The following is a 24,575-nucleotide window of genomic DNA, read 5'->3' as shown; positions in this document are numbered from 1 at the left end:
AGTACTGGCTCGATATCGGTTGACACCTAGCTGGTCACAACCTGTGATATTAAATTAAAAAAATAATTAAAGTTAAAAAGTAAAGAAAACAACTTATTATTATAATTATAATATTAAAATAATAGAAGTATTAAAAAAACAATATATTATTATAATATTAAAATTACTATTTATTAGCTTCTAATTTTAATATATGTATAATTAATTAATTAACGAGTGCTATTAATTTCGCGCGTTGCGTGGTGGGTGGGTATCAGTTCGTTTAACTACGGTACTGACACTTGTTATAGCAATCAATGGAGAAAAAAAATCAAAAAAAATCATGATATGACCAAAAATATACCAACACGGGAGTTTTAATCAGTATCGTTTTGTTTTCTTACGCCACTTACACTCGTTACAACAATCCATAGAGAAAAAAAATCTTGTTATGACCAAAAAATGGTGACACGTGAATTACATCGATAAAAACAAGCTTAAGTTACATAAGATATATAAAAGAATCGCATAACACATATAAAAAACCACTAAATAACACGTTAAAAAAATCTTTAAAACAAATATACTTACTATTCGTTTATTTTGTCTATTAATAGTATACAATTTGTCTATTAATAGTATACAATATGACCAAAAAATATGACACGTGAATTACATCGATAAAAACAAGCTTAAGTTACATAAGATATATAAAAGAATCGCATAACACATATAGAAAACCACTAAATAACACATTAAAAAAAATCTTTAAAACAAAGGGATATTGGCCTGTAATAATCCCACCTAGACCTTGTTGGCCACTAATAATCCCACCTCAGAATATTCCCCCCACCAGTCCCACCTTTCACCTATTTTTCCTACAATGGTCCCCCGTTAAAAAACTTAACGGAGTTAAGCTTTTTTCCAAATTACAAACAAATTTTTTAGGGCTTTTGATTAGAACGACGATACGAGACCATTGATGTAAAACTTGCCTCGAAATGGTGCTCCAAACAATGAAAACGGTGCTTCAATTCGGGTGTTTAAATTTCCAATTAACCAAAATCAAGTCACTTGGAGCACCATTTCGAAGTAAGCTTTACATCAATGGACTCGTATCATCGTTCTTATCAAAAGCCCTAAAAAAATTGTTTGTAATTTGAAAAAAGGATTAACTCCGTTAAGTTTTTTTTAACGGGGGACCATTGTAGGAAAAATAGGTGAAAGGTGGGACTGGTGGGGGGAATATTCTGAGGTGGGATTATTATTGGCCAATAAGGTCTAGGTGGGATTATTATAGGCCAATTTCCCTAAAACAAATATACTTACTATTTATTTACTTTGTCTATTAATAGTATACAATATTATTATTATATATTATTAAATATTTAAATATTTAATATTAAATAAATATAAACATATTAAATCAAAACAAAAAGAATTGTTTTTTGAAGACAGAAACAAAAGGGACATTTGACTTTTGAATATGTTTTTTTTTGTCAAAAGTCGATAATTGCGAGCATTGGCCCGTTCGATACGGTGGGACTTCTTGTTTCTAATATTTCTTGTCTCATACTACTTCATATAAAACATATCCGAAGAAGCATGTGGTTCTAAAGATTTCGTACGGTACAATTAAAAAAACAATAGATTCAATTATTATTGTTAATATTATTATTTTTTTATTAAGAGAAAATATCAAATAGAAAGTTTAGTTTGGGTAGGAATGATAGAAAGGAATAAGAGGATGACATGTGACAAAGATGAAGAAACATAAAGAGGACATTTTGGTCAAAACTCATCATCTTCAAAAAAAACCCAGCATCTGTAATTCATTTCTCTTCCTCGTATAGTCAAATCCACCATTTTCAAAACCATAAACTACCACATCACAACCAACACCACCACCTCTACCACCACCACCGCCACCTACGATCGCCACCATCTTGTCGGAAACTAGATCTGAAACCACCACCACCACCACCTTCAACCACATGATAGGTTTTTCAGATCTAACACCACCATTCGACCATCCACTGCCACCGCTCCACCGCCACAAGTTTCCCCACGGTGTATCGGAGTTCTTTCTCCGTCCACCGTCGTTAATCAAAGTTCTTTTGTAAGTTGTGTTATTTTTTATTTTCATTGCACTTTAGGTTATCAAACCTCAATTGCGTTTTTCACCTCACTATGTTTTAGTTAGAGTTCTTTTCATTTTTGTTCTTTTAGATGTTAAAGCAGAGGCATAACCATGCTAAAATAGAAGCATGATCATGTTGGAACAAAAGCATGACCACGTTAAAACTCATTGTGTTTTATAACCTGCAGTGCAAAGAACATGATCATGCTAAGACATAGGCATGATCATGTTGGAAAGGCATACCCATGTTAAAACTACATTGCTTTTTAAAACTTATGTTAAAACTTCATTGCTTTTTAGAACCTGCAATGCAAAATATAGATTTTGGGTTTCATTGCGTCTTACAACCTGTATTGTAAAGAACATGATCATGCTAAAATAGAAGCATGGTCATGTTGGCACAAAAGCATGGCCTTGTTAAAACATAAACATGGACATGTTAAAACTCCATTGCCTTTTAGAATCTATAGTGCAAAGTATTGATTTTTGGTTTCATTGTGTTTTACAAGCAAAGAACATGATCATGCTAAAATAGAAGCATGGTCATGTTGGAACAAAAGCATGGCCATGTTAAAACATAAACATGGCCATGTTAAAACTCCATTGCTTTTTAGAACCTACAGTGCAAAATATTGATTTTGAGTTTCACGCGTTTTACAACCTGGGGTGCAAAGAACATGATCATGCCAAAATAGAAGCATGGTCATGTTGGAACAAAAGCATGGCCATGTTAAAATATAAACATGGCCATGTTAAAACTTCATTGCTTTTTAGAATCTGTAGTGCAAAATCTTGATTTTGGGTTTCATTGCGTTTTAGAACTGGAGTGTAAAAGAACATCAAAGAACATGATCATGTTAAAAGGGAAACATGATCATGTTGGAAGAAAGACATGACCATGTTAAAACATAAACATGACCATGTTAAAATCCATTGCGTTTTAGAACTTGGATGTTGGAACAGAGGTATGACCATGTTAAAATAAAGGCATGGCCATGTTAAAACAAAAACATGACCATGTTAAAACAAAGGCATGACCATGTTAAAAGAGCAACATGACCATGTGAAACCCATTGCGTTTTAGGTACGTTTTCTTCAAAATTTGAGTGTAAAGAACATGATTATGCTAAAACATAAACATGATCATGTTAGAATAGAGGCATGACCATGTTAAAACATAATCACGACCATATGAAACACGATTAGAACCTGGGTTATAGTGTGTTGTTCTATCCATTGCGTTCTGGGTTTTTGAATTTTTCTCAAAAGTATAGCAATATTGTGCTCGTTTTAAAGATAAAAAACGCTCGTTTTTATGGTGCATTTTTTATAAAAAAATATTGTCGTATGAATGTGACAACCCTCACAAAACCAGGTATCCGTACGACTTAATTAGCTATTAACTGTTGCCTAATTACTGTGCTTAACTGAGAATTCTGATAAACTGCTACTTGATTGTTGATACATGTACATGTCTGCATCATACTTTGATTTTTCCTGTCACTACATTATTTATTTACTGAACTCTAGTGACAAACTTGATGCACAAGAAGCACAGTAGCACTAAACGGATACACAGTGAACATGCTGATATAACCAGCATCAGGCAAACACTGCCTCTAAAGGCCTGAATGAGCCAGAATTATTTTACTACACCCATAGTGTGTGTAGGGATACAAGGGTTGTATGATTACGTCTCTAGGGATAAGATATAGAGTTTTGGATGTGCCTAAAACATACTTTAAGCACGAAACACAGCACTTTTATCTACACACTAGCTTCTAGCACATTAATAAAGTGCCAAAACACAAGGAATTATTCCCGACACTTTGCTGAATAAATTGTGTCGCTAAAAATATTACTTACGACGCTTAAAGGATATCTTAAGCACTTTAACGGATTCCTATCCAACCGAACAACCGGACAATACCCGGAACATAAAAATATTGCCAGAATTATTGTTAGTATCTTTCTGAGCCAGTTAGGGTTCCCGATTACCCTAACACCCGCTTTACAACGCATTAAACAACTAACGAGGTTAAACCTTAAAGTAACCGACTTTAACCAAACTAAACTATAACTGAACAATCGAGACCCAACCGGGCGGCCCCACACCCCTTGGGCCGGTTCCATTGAGATGGAACTAGACAAGTACACCTTTTGAATTTTATAATAGTTTCGTGGATATCTAGAGAGCATGGAGATCCGATGGACGATAACGCTAAATATCTCTATAAAAACCCTTCTCTCTCACTCACTAGAACACACACTCAAGAACTCACTCTCACTCTCTCTTGCTCTCCCTCTCTCGGCCGAACATCACCACACCCAACCATCCGCTTTCGAGTTCGAGTCTTGCCATTCCAAGTGCATACAAGTCTTGAGGATCACGTATAAGGAAGCCGGAAGCAAGCGGAAGTTGAAGGACCTCACTACGTTGCTTTTACCCACGCCGTATTCGACTAGTTTCTTCCCTAGCCTCGAGCTAGAGGTATATTGTTTAAAACTCGTTATTAGTCATGTTTAAAGTGGTTAAAAGGATTTTTATCGGTTAAATGTCGGTAACCCGTTTCATGAATCTTTAAAGTCTACTAAAAAGTGAAAATCGTTGGATAAAAGAACATAACGCGTGTAAATGTCGTAGTATTTGAATATGTTGGTTTTTATGGCCCGATCTATGATGTGGTGGCTCTCATCATCGTTTAACCCGACTTTGTTAGGATCACGTATCTTGACATACACTTGTTTCTTTGGTACAAGGGTTAAAAGGTGAAACTCCACCACACGGGAAACATGAACTTGTGTAAAAATGTTTTAACGTGAAAAATAGTACTTAAAACGAGCCGATCTACGTATGTACAAGTGGTATATTCGTAGGACCGGGTGTCGAGAAAATCATGTTTTATAAAAGTTGTATAACATGTTAACAAATGTGATTTTTATGAACTACAAGTGTAGAAACACTTATGAAACGAAAGATCCGACAAAATAACAATTTTTATAAAAATTGTCGGAAGTTGTAAAGAGTGATTTGTTCCAAAAACGGGGTTTTTGCAAGAATAAACTATTTTATACCTAGATCCACTAAATACAACGAGATCTACATAATAGTTTTAGAAAAAAACTACAAGTTCATGTAATATTGCGATTTTACATACTTATCGACTAGTTTGAAGTATTGGAAATTGATTTGGTTGATTTGAAGAATTGTTGAAATGATTTTGTAAAAGAAAATGATACGCTTGAAAGCGTGGCCACCTCCAGTTACAGGGGAAACTCTGGCGAAATTTTCTAAAAATATAACACTTAGAATTATTTACAAGTGTTAGACTACTTTGACATGTTTTCAAATATATTTCGCCATGACTTTATTTATAAATAATCGGAGGTGGGATTTTCACAAAACTAAACGTGATAAATATATATATTCGGTAAATATATTTTGTCACAACACTGTTTATGATTATTTTGTGAAAATGTATAAATATTATTTTTAGAGTAAAAATAATATTTGCTAACTTGTCAAACCCAAAATAATACCAACGCTTATACGACAAGCATAAAAGTTACAACGGTAATTTCTATTACCACCTAACCATTTAAAACGTAACTTACGCATTACGCGGAAATATTCACCAACACGTATGTTGTCAACGTATTACTTTGGAAAGTATTATGTAAAGAGAAAATATATTATTTTTGAGAAAAATAATTATATTTTGGAATGAGAAATAAAAATATATTAAGTGGGACTTAATGAGATAGTATAAATACACATGTATTTAAATCCCCCATCCTTGGGAAGGAAAGTAAAATACCAAGTATGTACACAAAACGGTTGTCTAACCGTCTCCTAAAAATATAAGTTATAAAGCTAAGGCACGGCCATCTGTCTAATAGAATTAGCACCTGTAGGTCGTTGCACAGCTTCGGATATTCGGATTACTTGGTAGAGATACGCATTCACTGTGAGTTCATGTCCCCCTTTTCTCTAACTGTTTTCAGTTTACTTAACTGCGGGGGTGAAATACATGTTACTATGATTTACGAGTACTTTACAACGGTATGTTTAACGTAAGGAGGTGTTATACGATCATGTGAGTGGATAGGAACAACATGGGGCCATTAGTCCTCATGGAGGGACCGAGGGACAGGAGCGGTAGATCTATCTGGGTGTAGCGAGCCCAGCCCCCGGCCAAACTAGAAACGGACCGTGGGGTGACTTTGTCCACATACTTTGCCGTGGCATAAATCTGCTAGGTTTGAGTCTCCCTATTTGCACTTCACATATGTCAGTGGCCTTGCAAACCATTGATGATCACAAGTCCTCTTACACTGCTACATACCACAACTATTTTCATACTCACAAAGGTTTTACATACTCACTTACGCATGAACTCGCTCAACATTATTGTTGATTTTTCAACTCACATGTATTTCAGGAAATTAAACGGATCTGGCACGGTATGGAACGTTTTCCGCTGCATTGGTCATGAAGTCATCAGGGTTTAGGGTTGTGTCTCTTACCTGGACAAGACACAATCCCTAAATCTCGTTTATGTTTTGGTTATAAGTTGTTATGTTTCTGAACAAGGTTATGGTTGCATGTTAAAAACAATGGTATTGTATTATGTTTTCAAAAACTTAATGGATGACTTGCATGGTTTTTAAATTCATATAGCTTTGTTATGATTAAGCTATGGTATTAAGAAGTCACACAAATTAACCACGCTTCCGCAAAGCCAGGGTGTGACAGCTTGGTATCAGAGCTCTGATCATAGCGAACTAGGATTCTTTCTCGAGTCTAGACTATGATCACTAGGGCTCTCACGAAAACATTTTTCTGCATACCACTTAAGTCCAGATCCACAAACTTTTTACAAACAAATGTTGAGCACGTATTATTCATTATTTTAGGCTCAGTCTGGGAGGCTGAGGATCAGGCTAGTGGGACTAGGAGTGTTGGCTAGTGGGACTAGGAGTGTTGGCTAGTGGGACTAGGAGTGTTGGCTAGTGGGACTAGGAATGTTGGCTAGTGAGACTAGGAAGGACAGTCTGAGAGGCTGGGAGGCTAGTGGGACTAGGTGGATTATGTGATTATTAATTGGTAACTTGTGTGATTACCTGATTTACTGATTTTTGTGCTTATTCTGTGTTATGTTACAGACCCATGGATTCACCAGCTACGGGTGAATCAGATACCACTGGACCACTACCGTTAGTGTCAGACGATGTTATGTCTTCGGAGCATGAGGTGCATACCTCAGACTACACGAGCACGGACGACGATGACTTTCGGCACCCTCTGGTAGAGATTCCGGCACCCATACCTTTTGCCTATGAGCCCATTGATGGCGACCCTGCTGAGTACCTCCCTATTGTTGCGATTCCGGCACCGATCCCTCTTGCTGCTTACCCTGCTTATGAGCTTATGCCAGACGCCGATGCCGACGGCGACATCGAGCTTTACGAGGACGAGCCATTTGAGGACGAGGATCCTGACGTAGCTCCTCTACCTGCTGGCGGTCTCTTGATGATAGCTGACGTTCCAGCTGGAGACTCGCCCATTCACTTACCAGTCCCGGACTCTTTAGAGTCTGTGGCATCTGTATCATCTCGTGGGGCGAGCGCGCAGCAGTTTATTCACGACTCAGACCCTGATCAGGCGTCTTCAGCTGCCCCTATTCCGAGCTACGCGTTTGAGCATGATGAGATCGAGGATTCTGACCCTGTTTTCCCTCCAGGATTTGATCCTGACCATGATATCGAGTATATTCCTATGGATGAGCATATAGAGGACCCTGATGATCCTATCGATCCCATTGATCCAGATTTTGACTTTGATATGGCGTTCGACGACCCTGAGCCTGCCATAGCCCCAGAGCAGGCAGCTGCTTTTGACCCTTTACCTGAGCATGACCCTGTTCATGCTGATTTTCCTCTTGAGCCTGTTGACGCTGTTCCCCCTGTAGGTGTTCCTGTGATCGAGGGCGATCATGTTGCTGCTGATCCCATTGTTCCTTTACCCGTAGGTGACATACCTGCTGACCCTGTTATTGATCCTGTCGATCCTGTTATTGCACCTGTTGACCCCGTTATTGCTCCTATCGATCCTTTACCCATCGAGCCCGAGCACGCTCTCTTTGCTGAGCACATGGATCCTCCAGATGAGGAGGCACAGCACGGGTGGATACCGGCGGACGAGGATGTTCCACCGTTTCCCCCACATCACACTGGCACACATCATACTGAGTTCTCTTTTCAGATCCCACCGTTTATTCCTCCAGCGGGGCCTGGAGAGGGCTCTTCAGCCCACCCTTTCGGTCATGTACCGACGACCATGCCATTCATGCCTCAGATAGCATCTATCCCATCTTCTGTTGCACCTATCGATCTTACCAACACGCCATTACTTTGGTCATCTTCCTCACCCATGCCACCCACAGATCCATACCACCCATTTCATTTGGGCCATACTATTGAGGATCTTTTGATGTCGTTTGTACACCAGCACGAGTCTCATTCACAGCGACTCCAGGAGCTCGAGAGAGCTCAGTTGTCCTTTGGTCCATATCTTGGTCAGACATCTTCGTCATTTCAGCCTTTTCGATCATTTCCTCCTGACATTGCTGCCCGACTTTCGACCTTGGAGCAGCAGGTTGCGTCCGTGATCCGTACTCAGCAGGCGATGGAGGAGGACTGGTATCACTTACGCCGCTTACTTTTTGCTCACTTTCCCCCTCCCCCACCCCCATCCACATAGGGCTCATTGGTACTGTAGTGGTAGGCGATGGTGAGACGACCGCGATTGTGACTGCACAGATTTTTGGAGACCATCTGACGATACAGATTTTTGCTGATATTTGTTGATGTACTGGTTGTATGTGACACTGATGTGATGTTGTTTTGACAGGGGTGATGTAGCCCCTATTTGATTTATGATTGTATGATACAGTGACGTGCTGACACACTTGCTACACTTTATGGTCTCGATATATATAACAATCGCCGTATTCTCACCATATCTGTTTCACTTGATTGCTTATTTATGTTTTGTGACATGGGATGTTGTGTAGATGATATTTGTGACATGGGATGTTGGGACATGGGATGTTGTGTGTGATATATTGATAACATGAGATGTTATATGCTATTACTATTACTATATACGTATGTTTATTATGGCCTAATCGACGTACGCATCTTTAGAAGATGGCACCAAGACGTCAACCGCAGCCGATGCCCACTACTCCTGAAGAACTACAGCAAGTTATTGCCGCCGCCATTGCTCAGTATGCTGCCTCGCAAGAAGGACCCAGCGGAAGCAACACGAACATCAACGGCAACCAAAATCCTCCACATGGGTGCACCTACAAACAATTCTTGGACTGTAAGCCCATCAACTTCGACGGCACAGGAGGTGCTGTTGCTTTCGTACGCTGGGCAGAGAAGACTGATTCCACCATCCGCATGAGCAAATGTGCGCTCGACCAGCAGGTCACTTACATCTCAGGGCTGTTTCTAGACGGAGCCCTATCTTGGTGGAACTTACAAGTGCAAACACTAGGCGAAGCTGCCGCCTACGCCCTGACTTGGGCCGAATTGAAAGAGCTTATGCGCAAGAAGTATTGTTCCCGTGCAGAAATTCAAAGGTTGGAGACTGAATTTTGGCACCTAAAGATGGATGGACCAAAGGTTGCAGAGTACGTCCAGAGATTTCATGACCTTTCTCAAGTGGTTCCTTATATGGTCACGCCTGAATACAAGCGAATTGAGCGCTTCATTTGGGGGTTAGCTCCCCAAATCATTAGCATGGTAACCTCCGCCAGACCGGCAACTATTACGGAAGCCATTGATTTGAGCGTGGCTCTCACTGAGGAGGCAATTCGTTTAAACAAGTTTGATGAAGTCAAGACAAAGAAGACAGAGACTCACGTTGAGTCCTCGGGAGATAACAAAAGGAAGTTTTCAAACTTCAAACAAGGAGTCAGTATGGCAGTAAAGAAGGGAAAATCAGCGGGTAGTACCAAGAAAGGGAAAGGGTACCAGGGCACCCAGCCCAAATGCAACAACTGCCAACGCCACCATGCGGGCAATTGTAACGCGAAAGTTTGTGAAACTTGTGGAAAACCGGGCCACTCAAAGGAATCATGTTGGGCTAGTACAGGCCGAGGAGGCCAGGGAGGAAATATGATTAGAAACGATAATCGTGGTGGTTTGGGAAATCGCCCACAAGGGAATAATCGAGGCTACAATGCAAATCAAGCCGGAACTGCCAATCAAAACAACCCACCAGTTGGGGGCGGTGCAGGAAGTGGAAAAAGATTAGGATGTTTTCATTGCGGTGACGTTGGGCACTTCAAGAAGGATTGCCCAGGATTGAACCAAGCCCGTGGAAGGGTGTTCCAGATCGGTGCACAGGAAGCGCGCCAGGATCCCAACGTTGTTACTGGTACGTTCCCTGTAAATCAACGTTATGCATCTGTTCTGTTTGATACTGGTGCCGACTATAGCTTCGTATCACTAGAATTTAAGAATATACTTGGGCTAGCCGCTAATAAGTTAGACATTCCCTACGCAATCGAATTGGCTAATGGAAAGTTGGTAGAAGCCAATGATGTGATCAGAGGCTGTGTGATTGAATTAGGAGAACGCGAGTTTACTCTAGATCTACTACCAGTCCAGTTGGGAAGCTTCGACGTGGTAGTAGGGATGGATTGGTTAACGAGAAACAAGGCTGAGATAGTGTGTCACGAAAAGGTTATTCGTATCCCGACCGGTGATGGTGAGACCATTGTTGTTCATGGAGAAAAGCGTGAGACGCCGTTAAGGATGATTAGTTGCCTGAAAGCAAGAAAGTGTCTGAAGAAAGGGTGTGTTGCTTTTCTAGCACACATTGTGGATAAGAAGGCTGCTGAGCCAAAGATCGAAGACATCCCTGTCGTGAAGGAGTACCCAGAAGTCTTTCCAGAAGACTTGCCTGGCTTGCCACCTCAAAGGCAAGTGGAGTTCCGCATCGACTTAGTACCAGGCGCCGCGCCTGTGGCTAAGGCACCATACAGACTTGCTCCGTCTGAGATGCAGGAATTGTCGACACAACTTCAAGAGTTGTTAGACAAGGGTTTTATCCGACCAAGCTTCTCGCCTTGGGGAGCTCCAGTTTTGTTTGTCAAGAAGAAGGACGGAAGTTTCCGCATGTGCATCGACTACAGAGAGTTGAACAAGCTAACGATCAAGAATAGGTATCCCCTGCCAAGAATCGATGATCTGTTCGACCAGCTTCAAGGTTCAAGCTTCTATTCAAAGATCGATCTTCGATCCGGATACCATCAACTTCGGATACAGGAGGAGAGTATCCCGACGACAGCTTTCAGAACTCGTTATGGACACTACGAGTTTCTCGTTATGCCGTTTGGTTTGACAAACGCGCCTGCAGTGTTCATGGATTTGATGAACCGAGTTTGTAAGCCGTACTTGGATAAGTTCGTGATCGTATTCATCGATGACATCCTGATTTACTCAAGGACGAAGGCTGAGCACGAGCAACATCTTAGAGCTATTCTGGAGCTGCTAAAGAAGGAACAGCTGTACGCCAAGTTCTCTAAGTGTGAGTTTTGGCTAAGAGAAGTGCAGTTTCTTGGGCACGTGGTGAATGGAGATGGAATCCACGTGGATCCAACCAAGATCGAGGCGATCAAAGATTGGGAAACGCCAAAGACGCCAACCGAGATTCGGCAATTCTTGGGTTTGGCTGGCTACTATCGAAGGTTCATCGAGGACTTCTCGAAGATTGCTCAACCGTTGACGCTCCTCACGCAGAAAGATAAGAAGTTTGATTGGGGAATCAAACAGGATGAAGCATTTCAAGTGTTGAAGGACAAGCTTTGCAACACGCCAATCTTAGCTCTACCGGAAGGTACCGACGATTTTGTGGTATATTGCGACGCATCGCGTCAAGGATTGGGTTGCGTGTTGATGCAACGTCAAAAGGTTATCGCCTACGCATCACGCCAACTGAAGGTGCACGAAAAGAACTATACCACTCATGATCTGGAGCTAGGCGCAGTGGTTTTTGCTTTGAAGATCTGGAGACACTACCTGTATGGTACGAAGTGCACAATCTTCACAGATCACAAAAGCCTACAGCATATATTCAACCAGAAGGAGTTGAATATGAGGCAAAGACGATGGGTTGAATTATTGAACGATTACGACTGCGAGATCAAGTATCACCCAGGGAAGGCGAATGTAGTCGCCGATGCCTTAAGTCGTAAGGAAAGGATCAAGCCCCTAAGGGTTAGGGCTATGGAAATGATAATCCAAACCGATCTCTCCTCGCGCGTTCGTGCAGCGCAGAAAGAAGCTCTCAAGGAGGAGAACCTTGAGAAAGAGTATCTCCGTGGGATGGAGAAGATATTGGTGCCAAACGAGGAAGGAACGTTATGTTTTGGGAAAAGGATTTGAGTTCCTCTATTTGGTGAATTAAGGGAAGTTATTTTCGATGAAGCGCACAAGTCACGGTACTCTATCCACCCTGGATCAGATAAGATGTACCAAGATCTCAAAAATTACTACTGGTGGCCTAGGATGAAAGGCGACGTTGCTATTTACGTGAGCAAATGTTTAACGTGCGCTAAGGTCAAGGCGGAATACCAGAAGCCCTCGGGACTTCTGCAACAACCTGAGATTCCCAAGTGGAAATGGGAACAAATCTCAATGGATTTTGTTACAAAACTGCCAAGAGCGCCAAGAGGTCATGATATGATTTGGGTGATTGTTGACCGCCTAACAAAGTCCGCACACTTTCTGCCAATCAAGGAGAAAGACAGTACTAGTAAACTTGCGGAAATTTACTTGAGAGAGATCGTAGCACGACATGGAGTACCCCTCTCGATCATCTCTGATAGAGACGGAAGGTTTGTGTCAAGGATATGGCAATCCTTCCAAGAAGCTTTTGGCTCACAATTGAATCTGAGCACTGCGTTCCATCCGCAAACTAACGGCCAGAGCGAGCGAACAATACAGACTTTGGAAGACATGCTGAGAGCATGTGCTATGGATTTGGGCGGTAGCTGGGATAAACACCTACCTTTGGTCGAATTCTCATACAACAACAGCTACCACACCAGTATTGGTGTCGCGCCTTTTGAAGCCCTTTACGGACGCAAGTGTCGATCACCACTATGTTGGGCTGACGCAGGTGATAGGCAGCTTGCCGGTCCCGAAATCGTCCAAGAGACGACAGACAAGATTGCGCAGATTCTTAAACACATCGAAGCCGCTCGCCACAGACACAAGGCCTATGCGGATCCAAACCGAAAGCATGTGGATTTTCAAGTTGGAGAAATGGTGTTATTGAAGGTATCACCCTGGAAAGGGGTAGCACGCTTTGGGAAGCGTGGGAAGTTAAATCCACGCTACATTGGTCCTTTCAGAATTCTAGAAAGAATTGGAACCGTAGCATACAAGTTGGACCTACCTGCTGAATTAAATGGTGTTCACGATACATTTCATGTATCCAATTTAAAGAAGAGTCCAACTCAAGTTGACGTTGCCATTCCTATCGACGAGATTCATGTTGACGACACGCTCCACTTCGTAGAAGCACCTGTCGAGGTCACAGATTGGAAAGTTAACAAGACCCGCCGGAGCAGTGTCAAACTCGTCAAGGTTCGCTGGAATGCCAGACATGGTCCTGAATACACCTGGGAGCGTGAGGACCGGATGAAAGAGAAATACCCCCACTTATTTCCTAAAAACTCTGCATCTACAAGTAGAACTTAAATTTCGGGACGAAATTTATTTAACGGGGGAGAATGTGACAACCCTCACAAAACCAGGTATCCGTACGACTTAATTAGCTATTAACTGTTGCCTAATTACTGTGCTTAACTGAGAATTCTGATAAACTGCTACTTGATTGTTGATACATGTACATGTCTGCATCATACTTTGATTTTTCCTGTCACTACATTATTTATTTACTGAACTCTAGTGACAAACTTGATGCACAAGAAGCACAGTAGCACTAAACGGATACACAGTGAACATGCTGATATAACCAGCATCAGGCAAACACTGCCTCTAAAGGCCTGAATGAGCCAGAATTATTTTACTACACCCATAGTGTGTGTAGGGATACAAGGGTTGTATGATTACGTCTCTAGGGATAAGATATAGAGTTTTGGATGTGCCTAAAACATACTTTAAGCACGAAACACAGCACTTTTATCTACACACTAGCTTCTAGCACATTAATAAAGTGCCAAAACACAAGGAATTATTCCCGACACTTTGCTGAATAAATTGTGTCGCTAAAAATATTACTTACGACGCTTAAAGGATATCTTAAGCACTTTAACGGATTCCTATCCAACCGAACAACCGGACAATACCCGGAACATAAAAATATTGCCAGAATTATTGTTAGTATCTTTCTGAGCCAGTTAGGGTTCCCGATTACCCTAACACCCGCTTTACAACGCATTAAACAACTAACGAGGTTAAACCTTAAAGTAACCGACTTTAACCAAACTAAACTATAACTGAACAATCGAGACCCAACCGGGCGGCCCCACACCCCTTGGGCCGGTTCCATTGAGATGGAACTAGACAAGTACACCTTTTGAATTTTATAATAGTTTCGTGGATATCTAGAGAGCATGGAGATCCGATGGACGATAACGCTAAATATCTCTATAAAAACCCTTCTCTCTCACTCACTAGAACACACACTCAAGAACTCACTCTCACTCTCTCTTGCTCTCCCTCTCTCGGCCGAACATCACCACACCCAACCATCCGCTTTCGAGTTCGAGTCTTGCCATTCCAAGTGCATACAAGTCTTGAGGATCACGTATAAGGAAGCCGGAAGCAAGCGGAAGTTGAAGGACCTCACTACGTTGCTTTTACCCACGCCGTATTCGACTAGTTTCTTCCCTAGCCTCGAGCTAGAGGTATATTGTTTAAAACTCGTTATTAGTCATGTTTAAAGTGGTTAAAAGGATTTTTATTGGTTAAATGTCGGTAACCCGTTTCATGAATCTTTAAAGTCTACTAAAAAGTGAAAATCGTTGGATAAAAGAACATAACGCGTGTAAATGTCGTAGTATTTGAATATGTTGGTTTTTATGGCCCAATCTATGATGTGGTGGCTCTCATCATCGTTTAACCCGACTTTGTTAGGATCACGTATCTTGACATACACTTGTTTCTTTGGTACAAGGGTTAAAAGGTGAAACTCCACCACACGGGAAACATGAACTTGTGTAAAAATGTTTTAACGTGAAAAATAGTACTTAAAACGAGCCGATCTACGTATGTACAAGTGGTATATTCGTAGGACCGGGTGTCGAGAAAATCATGTTTTATAAAAGTTGTATAACATGTTAACAAATGTGATTTTTATGAACTACAAGTGTAGAAACACTTATGAAACGAAAGATCCGACAAAATAACAATTTTTATAAAAATTGTCGGAAGTTGTAAAGAGTGATTTGTTCCAAAAACGGGGTTTTTGCAAGAATAAACTATTTTATACCTAGATCCACTAAATACAACGAGATCTACATAATAGTTTTAGAAAAAAACTACAAGTTCATGTAATATTGCGATTTTACATACTTATCGACTAGTTTGAAGTATTGGAAATTGATTTGGTTGATTTGAAGAATTGTTGAAATGATTTTGTAAAAGAAAATGATACGCTTGAAAGCGTGGCCACCTCCAGTTACAGGGGAAACTCTGGCGAAATTTTCTAAAAATATAACACTTAGAATTATTTACAAGTGTTAGACTACTTTGACATGTTTTCAAATATATTTCGCCATGACTTTATTTATAAATAATCGGAGGTGGGATTTTCACAAAACTAAACGTGATAAATATATATATTCGGTAAATATATTTTGTCACAACACTGTTTATGATTATTTTGTGAAAATGTATAAATATTATTTTTAGAGTAAAAATAATATTTGCTAACTTGTCAAACCCAAAATAATACCAACGCTTATACGACAAGCATAAAAGTTACAACGGTAATTTCTATTACCACCTAACCATTTAAAACGTAACTTACGCATTACGCGGAAATATTCACCAACACGTATGTTGTCAACGTATTACTTTGGAAAGTATTATGTAAAGAGAAAATATATTATTTTTGAGAAAAATAATTATATTTTGGAATGAGAAATAAAAATATATTAAGTGGGACTTAATGAGATAGTATAAATACACATGTATTTAAATCCCCCATCCTTGGGAAGGAAAGTAAAATACCAAGTATGTACACAAAACGGTTGTCTAACCGTCTCCTAAAAATATAAGTTATAAAGCTAAGGCACGGCCATCTGTCTAATAGAATTAGCACCTGTAGGTCGTTGCACAGCTTCGGATATTCGGATTACTTGGTAGAGATACGCATTCACTGTGAGTTCATGTCCCCCTTTTCTCTAACTGTTTTCAGTTTACTTAACTGCGGGGGTGAAATACATGTTACTATGATTTACGAGTACTTTACAACGGTATGTTTAACGTAAGGAGGTGTTATACGATCATGTGAGTGGATAGGAACAACATGGGGCCATTAGTCCTCATGGAGGGACCGAGGGACAGGAGCGGTAGATCTATCTGGGTGTAGCGAGCCCAGCCCCCGGCCAAACTAGAAACGGACCGTGGGGTGACTTTGTCCACATACTTTGCCGTGGCATAAATCTGCTAGGTTTGAGTCTCCCTATTTGCACTTCACATATGTCAGTGGCCTTGCAAACCATTGATGATCACAAGTCCTCTTACACTGCTACATACCACAACTATTTTCATACTCACAAAGGTTTTACATACTCACTTACGCATGAACTCGCTCAACATTATTGTTGATTTTTCAACTCACATGTATTTCAGGAAATTAAACGGATCTGGCACGGTATGGAACGTTTTCCGCTGCATTGGTCATGAAGTCATCAGGGTTTAGGGTTGTGTCTCTTACCTGGACAAGACACAATCCCTAAATCTCGTTTATGTTTTGGTTATAAGTTGTTATGTTTCTGAACAAGGTTATGGTTGCATGTTAAAAACAATGGTATTGTATTATGTTTTCAAAAACTTAATGGATGACTTGCATGGTTTTTAAATTCATATAGCTTTGTTATGATTAAGCTATGGTATTAAGAAGTCACACAAATTAACCACGCTTCCGCAAAGCCAGGGTGTGACAATGAAAAAGTTATTAACGTTTTAAAAACGATAGGGAATTGGAGTGTCATATGAAAAAGTTATTAACGTTTTAAAAACAATAGGGAATTGGAGGAGATAGAAACTATTGACTTTGATGGACTAGAATACCCTCAAACTAACTAACGCGCCTCTTTTTTTTGTTCAATTTCACCCATTTAATCTTAGCCATTGATTATTTAATAATAGATGGTTAAGATTACTTTCTAACATTTCTACCCAAATAAACTTCCTATTATATCCTGAACTATTATTATTGTTGTTGTTGTTGTTGTTGTTTTGGTCAAAAATCACACAAGGATAATGCAACCAAATCCGATTTTGTGAGGTGTGATGCTTGGTTAAATGATCAAATGTATGAACAATGTATGAATGAAATAAACGATGAACACGAGGATTTATACGAGGAAAAAGCCCTTAATCAATGTATAATCTCCGGCATAAAAAACCTTGGATAGTGAAAACTATCACTATCAAGTATATTGAATAAACAAGTTTACAACTTCGGAAGTATTGAGCTTGATACAATGTGTTCTAGTGTGTGTGTTCGAGAAAGAGAGTAGCAGAAGTGTTGTACGTAAACTAGAGTGCAAAAGGTGTTTCTAAAAATAAGCTCAATACCCCTTTAATCTTAGCTAAAAATATCCTAACTAACTATCCGAAAAATCTGCCCATTACCCACAATCACCACTAACGGTAACTAGCTCGTGCACATGTCGAAAATGTAGAGCATATTCCCCTGGAATCTCGCATGGAATAAGTCTTCTTCGAAACATACCTGCAAAACAAGCCAAAAGGTGATGGAAATAATTGTTAAGTTAGAATAATAATGAGGATCCTGGATCCTTATCCCCGCAACGTCTCCTGAGGATCCTTAATTCAAACTGAACTGAGGATCCGTGATCCATGCTACACTTAAGGATCCGTGATCCACGGGCTACGAAATTCTATCCCTAACAATTCCCCCCAAACATGACTAGTTGATATCGAATTAGATAGTCATGTTTGAACGAAACTCGGACTAGCCGTGAGTAAGAGATATAGCCGTTACAGGCTGATGTCATCAACAGTCACCACCTGCAACAACAATCATTATATATAGGATTAGAGATAAGGACCAAATTGCATTTAAATTCAAGACTTCTCTCCATTAAATCCTCATCCGAAGATCCAAGCAAGTATTCTCTTCTCCCTTTTCTTTGACCTTCTCTTCTCTGATCCTCTATTCTCCAAGCATTCATGGCGAAGATGACCCTTCGATCCTCACCTGCCAAAAACCCTGATCACAACAACCCATTGAAGAGTCAAGGTTTAACCAAAAACCCTTCAATGGAGCTATGCCGATTCACAGACCCTGATATCGATCAGTTACGCCCCTGTTTCCCTGACGGCACAATATTCAGGCCCTTCGACTCCTCTACCAAGAGTGACTGTGTCTCAGACACATGGATCACTTTTCCAGCAACCCCTTTTCTGATTGGATTCACCTACCCTTTCCCTGCTCTCACACAGGGATTCTTCACACTTACTGGCTTATGCTATATACAAGCCATGCCAATAGTGTGGAGGATCCTATACACACTTGAGCACATAGTTGAGCAAGAGGGCATCGACATAGGGATGTCTGAATTGAGTCAGTTGTACAATTTTATGAGTCATGGTTCATACCGATATCTTTTCAAATCCAAACCTGATCAGCCTCACCCGATCTTGAAAGCCACCAAAAACGACACTAACTGGAGGAATCAATTCTTCTTTGTGAGGAGGGATTTTGTTCCGGATGGGAAACTACTTCCCAAAAAGTGGAACACCGATGGTAGGATATAGGATCCTTAGATTAGGATATGCGGTAAGGGTTTTTCTTTTCTTTTGAGGAGAACTGATCCTTTATTTTTGTCTTTGCAGCAATAACTCTGTCACATATTCAAGAATCACCTGCCACCCAAGAGAGGATTGAAGCTTTTTGGAAGCTTGACCTTGCAATCAGAACCTATCCACCAAAATCAAAGGATTAAGTAGAAGTTTCATACACCATGTCAAGTAAGTATCCACACATGTATACATATATATATATATATAAATATTTGATAAAAATATGAATACTTATCTGCTTATTATGGTTGTAGGCGCCGGAAAATCCTCAAAGTCTGCTTCCAGGTTTAGCGTAAGTGATCTTAATGAATACGCCTCCTCAAGGTCTCTCAAAAAGGAGCTGGTTGCAAGCCCAAGCATCCCAAACCCTAGGAGCATGAGCACAAGGGGCAAGGGTGCCAAGAAAAGAAAGACTATTGAGCCCACTGAATGCTTCCCTCTCATTCAACACCAGTTTGAGGAATAAGTCTCCGAGGTAAGGATCCTGGATCCTTAAGTCTGAAGTTTTCTTTCTGAGGATATGGGATCCTGATTGTTAACTTTTTGTGTAGAAATTTGCCGAGATCTAAATGCTCCTTGATCACCATCTGGCCGAAGCTGAGCAGAAAAACCTGGACTTCCAGCAGATGTTCCTTGCCAAAGATAAGAAGATATCATCCCTTGAAAAAAAGGTGAATCTGCTGCAGAAGGAACTAGTCTTGGCTCAGATCATAGCCCAACAAGAGAAAGCTGAAGTCATGGAAGGGGCTAAGCACTCTGCTACTGTCGCCATGCTGAAGATCAAGCTGCAAATGGCTAAGCAGGCTGAGGATCCTGCCTTTGACAAAGCTGAATGGGATTAAGAGGCTTGGAAGCAAAGGCTGGCTGAGCTGGATGATGAGGATGAAGCTGAGGAGGCAGCAGCTGATGGAGCCGGGAGCAGTGGGGTTAAGGATCCTACGGAGGAGGCAGCTGGTAAAGGTGGTGATGATGCGGCGAAGGTTTAGGCTGCAGTAATGGGCGATGATGGATATATCTAGACGCGGCCGGAGCCCATATTTTTTGGTTATGGTTTTAATGTTTTGGGTTGTTTTGTTTTGAACAATGATGGTCTGTAACTAAACAATAGTATTTAGGTTTAAGGATCACGGATCCTTGGGACAATAGGTAGGATGATAGTTGGTGGAGGGATCCTCTGTTTGGGGGATGAAGCCACTATTATCTTGCCATCTTTACTTTCCTGCACTTTAAGACTTGTTAATATGGACACCCTTACCTACCCCAGCGGACGGGCCACGTATTGCTGGTAGATGCTCGAGGTAGGTAATTTTGACAACCTTTAAAGGGTTTTAACTTTGGATAAATAAATAAAACTTTAACCTTTCGACTATCTTTGTGTTGTTTAACTTTCATATGTTTGTCTTTCAATTGTTATTGCATATTTCTTTGAACTTACAAGTTAATAATGAAAGTATAAAAATTAGTTTATGTCAAAAAGTTTAGGATATGATCAAGGATCAAATATCCTTTAGTCGAAAAGTTTAAAAAGCAAGTTAACTTTAGGATCATACATCCTGTTGTCAAAGAATAAGGGTAACATTGATAAACTAAGAATAAAGTTAGAGTAACTAGGGATCATACCAGAGAATCTAAGGTAGGATCCTATATCTTTAATGCATACAATTGTAAAAATTATAAGACAAACCCTTGTAGAAAGTTAGGATCCAGGATCCTTAATTGTTTAACTTTGGAATCCTGAAATAAAACATAACTTGGGACTAAGCCAATCTGTAAAAGAAAGAGTTAGTATCTGGGGACAAGCCAATAAACTGGGGACAATCACAAAAGAACTAGGGACAAGCCCAAAAAAAACTGGGGACAAGCCCAAAAAAAAAACTGGGGACAAGCCCAAAAAAACTGGGTACAAGCCCAAAAATACTGGGGACAATCCTAAAGGATCTTGTGTAAACTGGAGTATGGCCCATACTTGCGACTATCCAAACTTAGTGACATGAAGATGCCAAAACCTTAGCTAATGTGAAAACGTTAGAAACCTTAGGAACGGATGTATGGTTGTTGGATCTGAGTTTCCTTTTGATTGTATTTTTGTTTGTAAAATAAGATGGAAATGAATGAGTGTGCAGCGGAAATTAAGATGAACACAAACTTTGTATACAATCAAATGAGAGTAATACTTTTAATCAAACATCTTTACACAAAGAACCGAATGATTGAATTTATTTCAAACACGATTACAATGATGATGTATGAATGCAAACTCCCCCTTAGCCAGAGCTCAGCAGTTTGTTCGTGCAAAGAAGACGAATGGTGTGAAGAGCTAATAGAACAGTACAAAGTACTGTACTATTTATAAGCACTTGCAAACTACTGAGCATCTTTAGCTGACATCACCATGAAAGTGACATCTAACCTCCTAACAAACTCTAACCTCTGATCTATACAGACACTGCTTGTGTTAACTACTGCTATTATATTCTATTACATAACAGACTATAGAACAACTGCTGCAACCTTCTACTGCTGTGAACCCAGCAGCACTTGTCCGGATCAGCAGTGCTTGACTCAAGGCAGTAGATTGAATCAGCAGGACTTGAGTCTTCATCAGATCTTTAATTGAGCAGCAGTTATTGGTCAGCAGTTAGTAAGATCAGCAGATAGGAGGTCATCAGTTGTTGTAATCACTTTCAAGGGGAGAGATATGTATATCAGCATCTGCTTATTCTGAATCCACTGAGCTGATCCAGTTTTGGCTTTACATTATCTGTTCCTCTGATAGGGTTCAATCCCAACAATCTCCCCCTGGAACAGATAATGCCAAAACTCTTCATTATTGTGGATATTTTATTGCCTCATCAACAGTTCCCTTATTTGACCTTTAAATTGTAATTCAAAGTTCAGGACATCTGTATCTTCATCATCCCTGCTAAGTGGAAGATCAAGGAGATCCTGCAAATCTTCAAGACTCAGGCCAAGAGCTTGTTCCCTTGATATAATCTTCACTTCTCCACCAGACCTGAGCAAAGTCAATACGCGGGTCTGTTTGTCAGTTGCCCACTTTTGTATTTTTGAGCCTGGTGGGTTTCTTGGGAGATGCTTATTTGCAGAAGTATTTGGAGAGGCTGGCCGGTTCATCACTGGCTGAGCAGTGGGAGCAGAATTTTCTTGTTTAAGTTCTTCTTTCAACGTTCTTAACAGGCCTTCTTTTACAACAGCATTGCCAGTAAGAATTTCTTGAACTGTTTCAGCACCTAGCTGGCTTTGACTCCTTCTTTTGTAAAAGGCAGTACCAGCTGGAGCAGTGGATCTCCTGATTTGCAGCTTTGATGGTCCTTTTGAAACCGCTGCTTCAGGGTAGTCAGGTTTTTGAGGGATTTTAGGATCTTTCTTGTAACAACTGCCACTAAAATCCATAATTAGGATGGTAATTAACTATTAAGGAAACCCTAATTGAGAAACCCAAATGATTCCGCATAAACCCTAAAATTTTTATAACAATCGGAATCAGGATCAGGGCCCCTAAAACTCAGGGGGGGGGGTTAAACCCTAGTGATGTTTATCTTCTAAATTTGCTGTAGAAACGAAATTTATTCGTTTAACTTACTCACCAAGGCTAATTGGGACATGAAACAACCTAGGCTAAGAAATAGACCCGTCGCGCCACGCGACGGGTATGCATGTCTTCTTCGCGTGGTGCGAGGGAGGACAATTTTCAGGTATAAATAGGGGACGTTGGCACTTGAACTTTGGTGTTACTGCGACGTCCAAATTCACCTTATATACTGAGTTATAGTCGAAACAATTCACAAACACACACAATTATCGAAACGCTGCCGCAATCAGGGTAATAACTCGATCGCTATTACGATTCAACGTCCGATCGATTATAACTATCCAACGATAGTCCAGGTGCTGCTCAATTGAGCTTGTACTTTGATTACTCGTCGTGATTTCGACTTGAATATTAGAGTGCTGTTCGAATTCGGACTATGCTCTGTTATTCGTTGTGAATCCGATTGAATTATCGAGTATCGCACTGATTAATCGTTGTGAAGGTTTAATCTCGTGAATTGTCGTAACTGCTGTCTTAGTTACTAACCTGTCTGTGTGTGCATTGTGTTAAACTAGGTATAATCAAGGCTAATCAGTAGGCTTATATCTATTGCTCGTTAATCTGCAAAGTGAGTTATTCTTCTTTTTAAACTGTTTTCTCACAGTTTGTGAGTAAGTATTACAATACCTCAAATTATTTTCAAGGTAATTACAGGGATTAAGTCTTTGTAATCACCAAATTACAGCTGGTATGTGGGGTATTGTGCACATTACTATTTTTATCACTCTATGTGAGTGAGTATTACTCTATGTGAGTGATTATTACTCTGTGTGAGTAAACCGTCACTATTTGGGGCGACGGGACCCAATAGTGGTATGACCACAGTCACAGATCCGGTCGAGTGACAAATACCCATTCTTGATAATTGGTTGATAGAAACATTGTAATTGCTCTTAATACTGTGATTTATAACTAACGGGTCGTTTTAGAAAATGGAATGATTCACTCAGTATTTCCCCGCTGACAAAACCTTTTTCAAACATGTTTCAGGTGATCTATGTGATCCAGGAAAAGTGCAGTAAAGCACTATCAAGCTCAGAGAAGTGGCTCAGTATAAATAAATGAATAAAACATGTTTTGGAAAATAAAGATTTCTGTGTGAAATCAACTTATTGTAAATTATGGGATTTATCCCTTAAACTTTGTGTAATATATTAAACGAGCATTTTCCGGTGAAAAGATCCTGTTGTAAAAAGACTTCCGCTGTCACATAAATTAAATACCACGGGTACCACTGAAATCTGCATCGCGGGCCCCGACTCCGTCCAGGGTGGGTCGGGGGCCGCGACAGAAAGGTGGTATCAGAGCTAATGATTAAATTGAGCCACTGATCGAGCCACTGATTAAGCCTAAATTAAGTATTTTGTTCAAATGCTTAATTTTACTAATTGTTATTCGGTGATTATATGTTTTATTAACTAGTTATTTTAGTTACAGTATGGGTAAGCAAAAGCTGTCTACTATCTACCACAAACTAGATGTGGCATCTTCTTCTAAAAACCCAGTAAACTTAGAAGAAGGAATCTTTGTCCGCAAAGCAAACTATGAGAATCCTCTTTCTCCAGAAAAAAGGGATACGATACTTAAAAAGAGTCAGGAGAATAAGAAACCCCGAACCAAGAGAGTTAGGTTCAACCCAGAAGTCCAAGAGTTGGGTAATAGTACACCTTGGGAAGATAAAATAGACGAGAAATGGGCAAATCTTTATATGCTAGCTACAGTAGCAGAAAATGCTAA

Source organism: Helianthus annuus, chromosome 17, assembly GCF_002127325.2.
Source record: "Helianthus annuus cultivar XRQ/B chromosome 17, HanXRQr2.0-SUNRISE, whole genome shotgun sequence".
In the NCBI taxonomy this organism is placed as follows: Eukaryota; Viridiplantae; Streptophyta; class Magnoliopsida; order Asterales; family Asteraceae; genus Helianthus; species Helianthus annuus.
The sequence above is the reverse complement of the archived record's forward strand: the minus strand, read 5'-3'. Positions refer to the sequence as shown.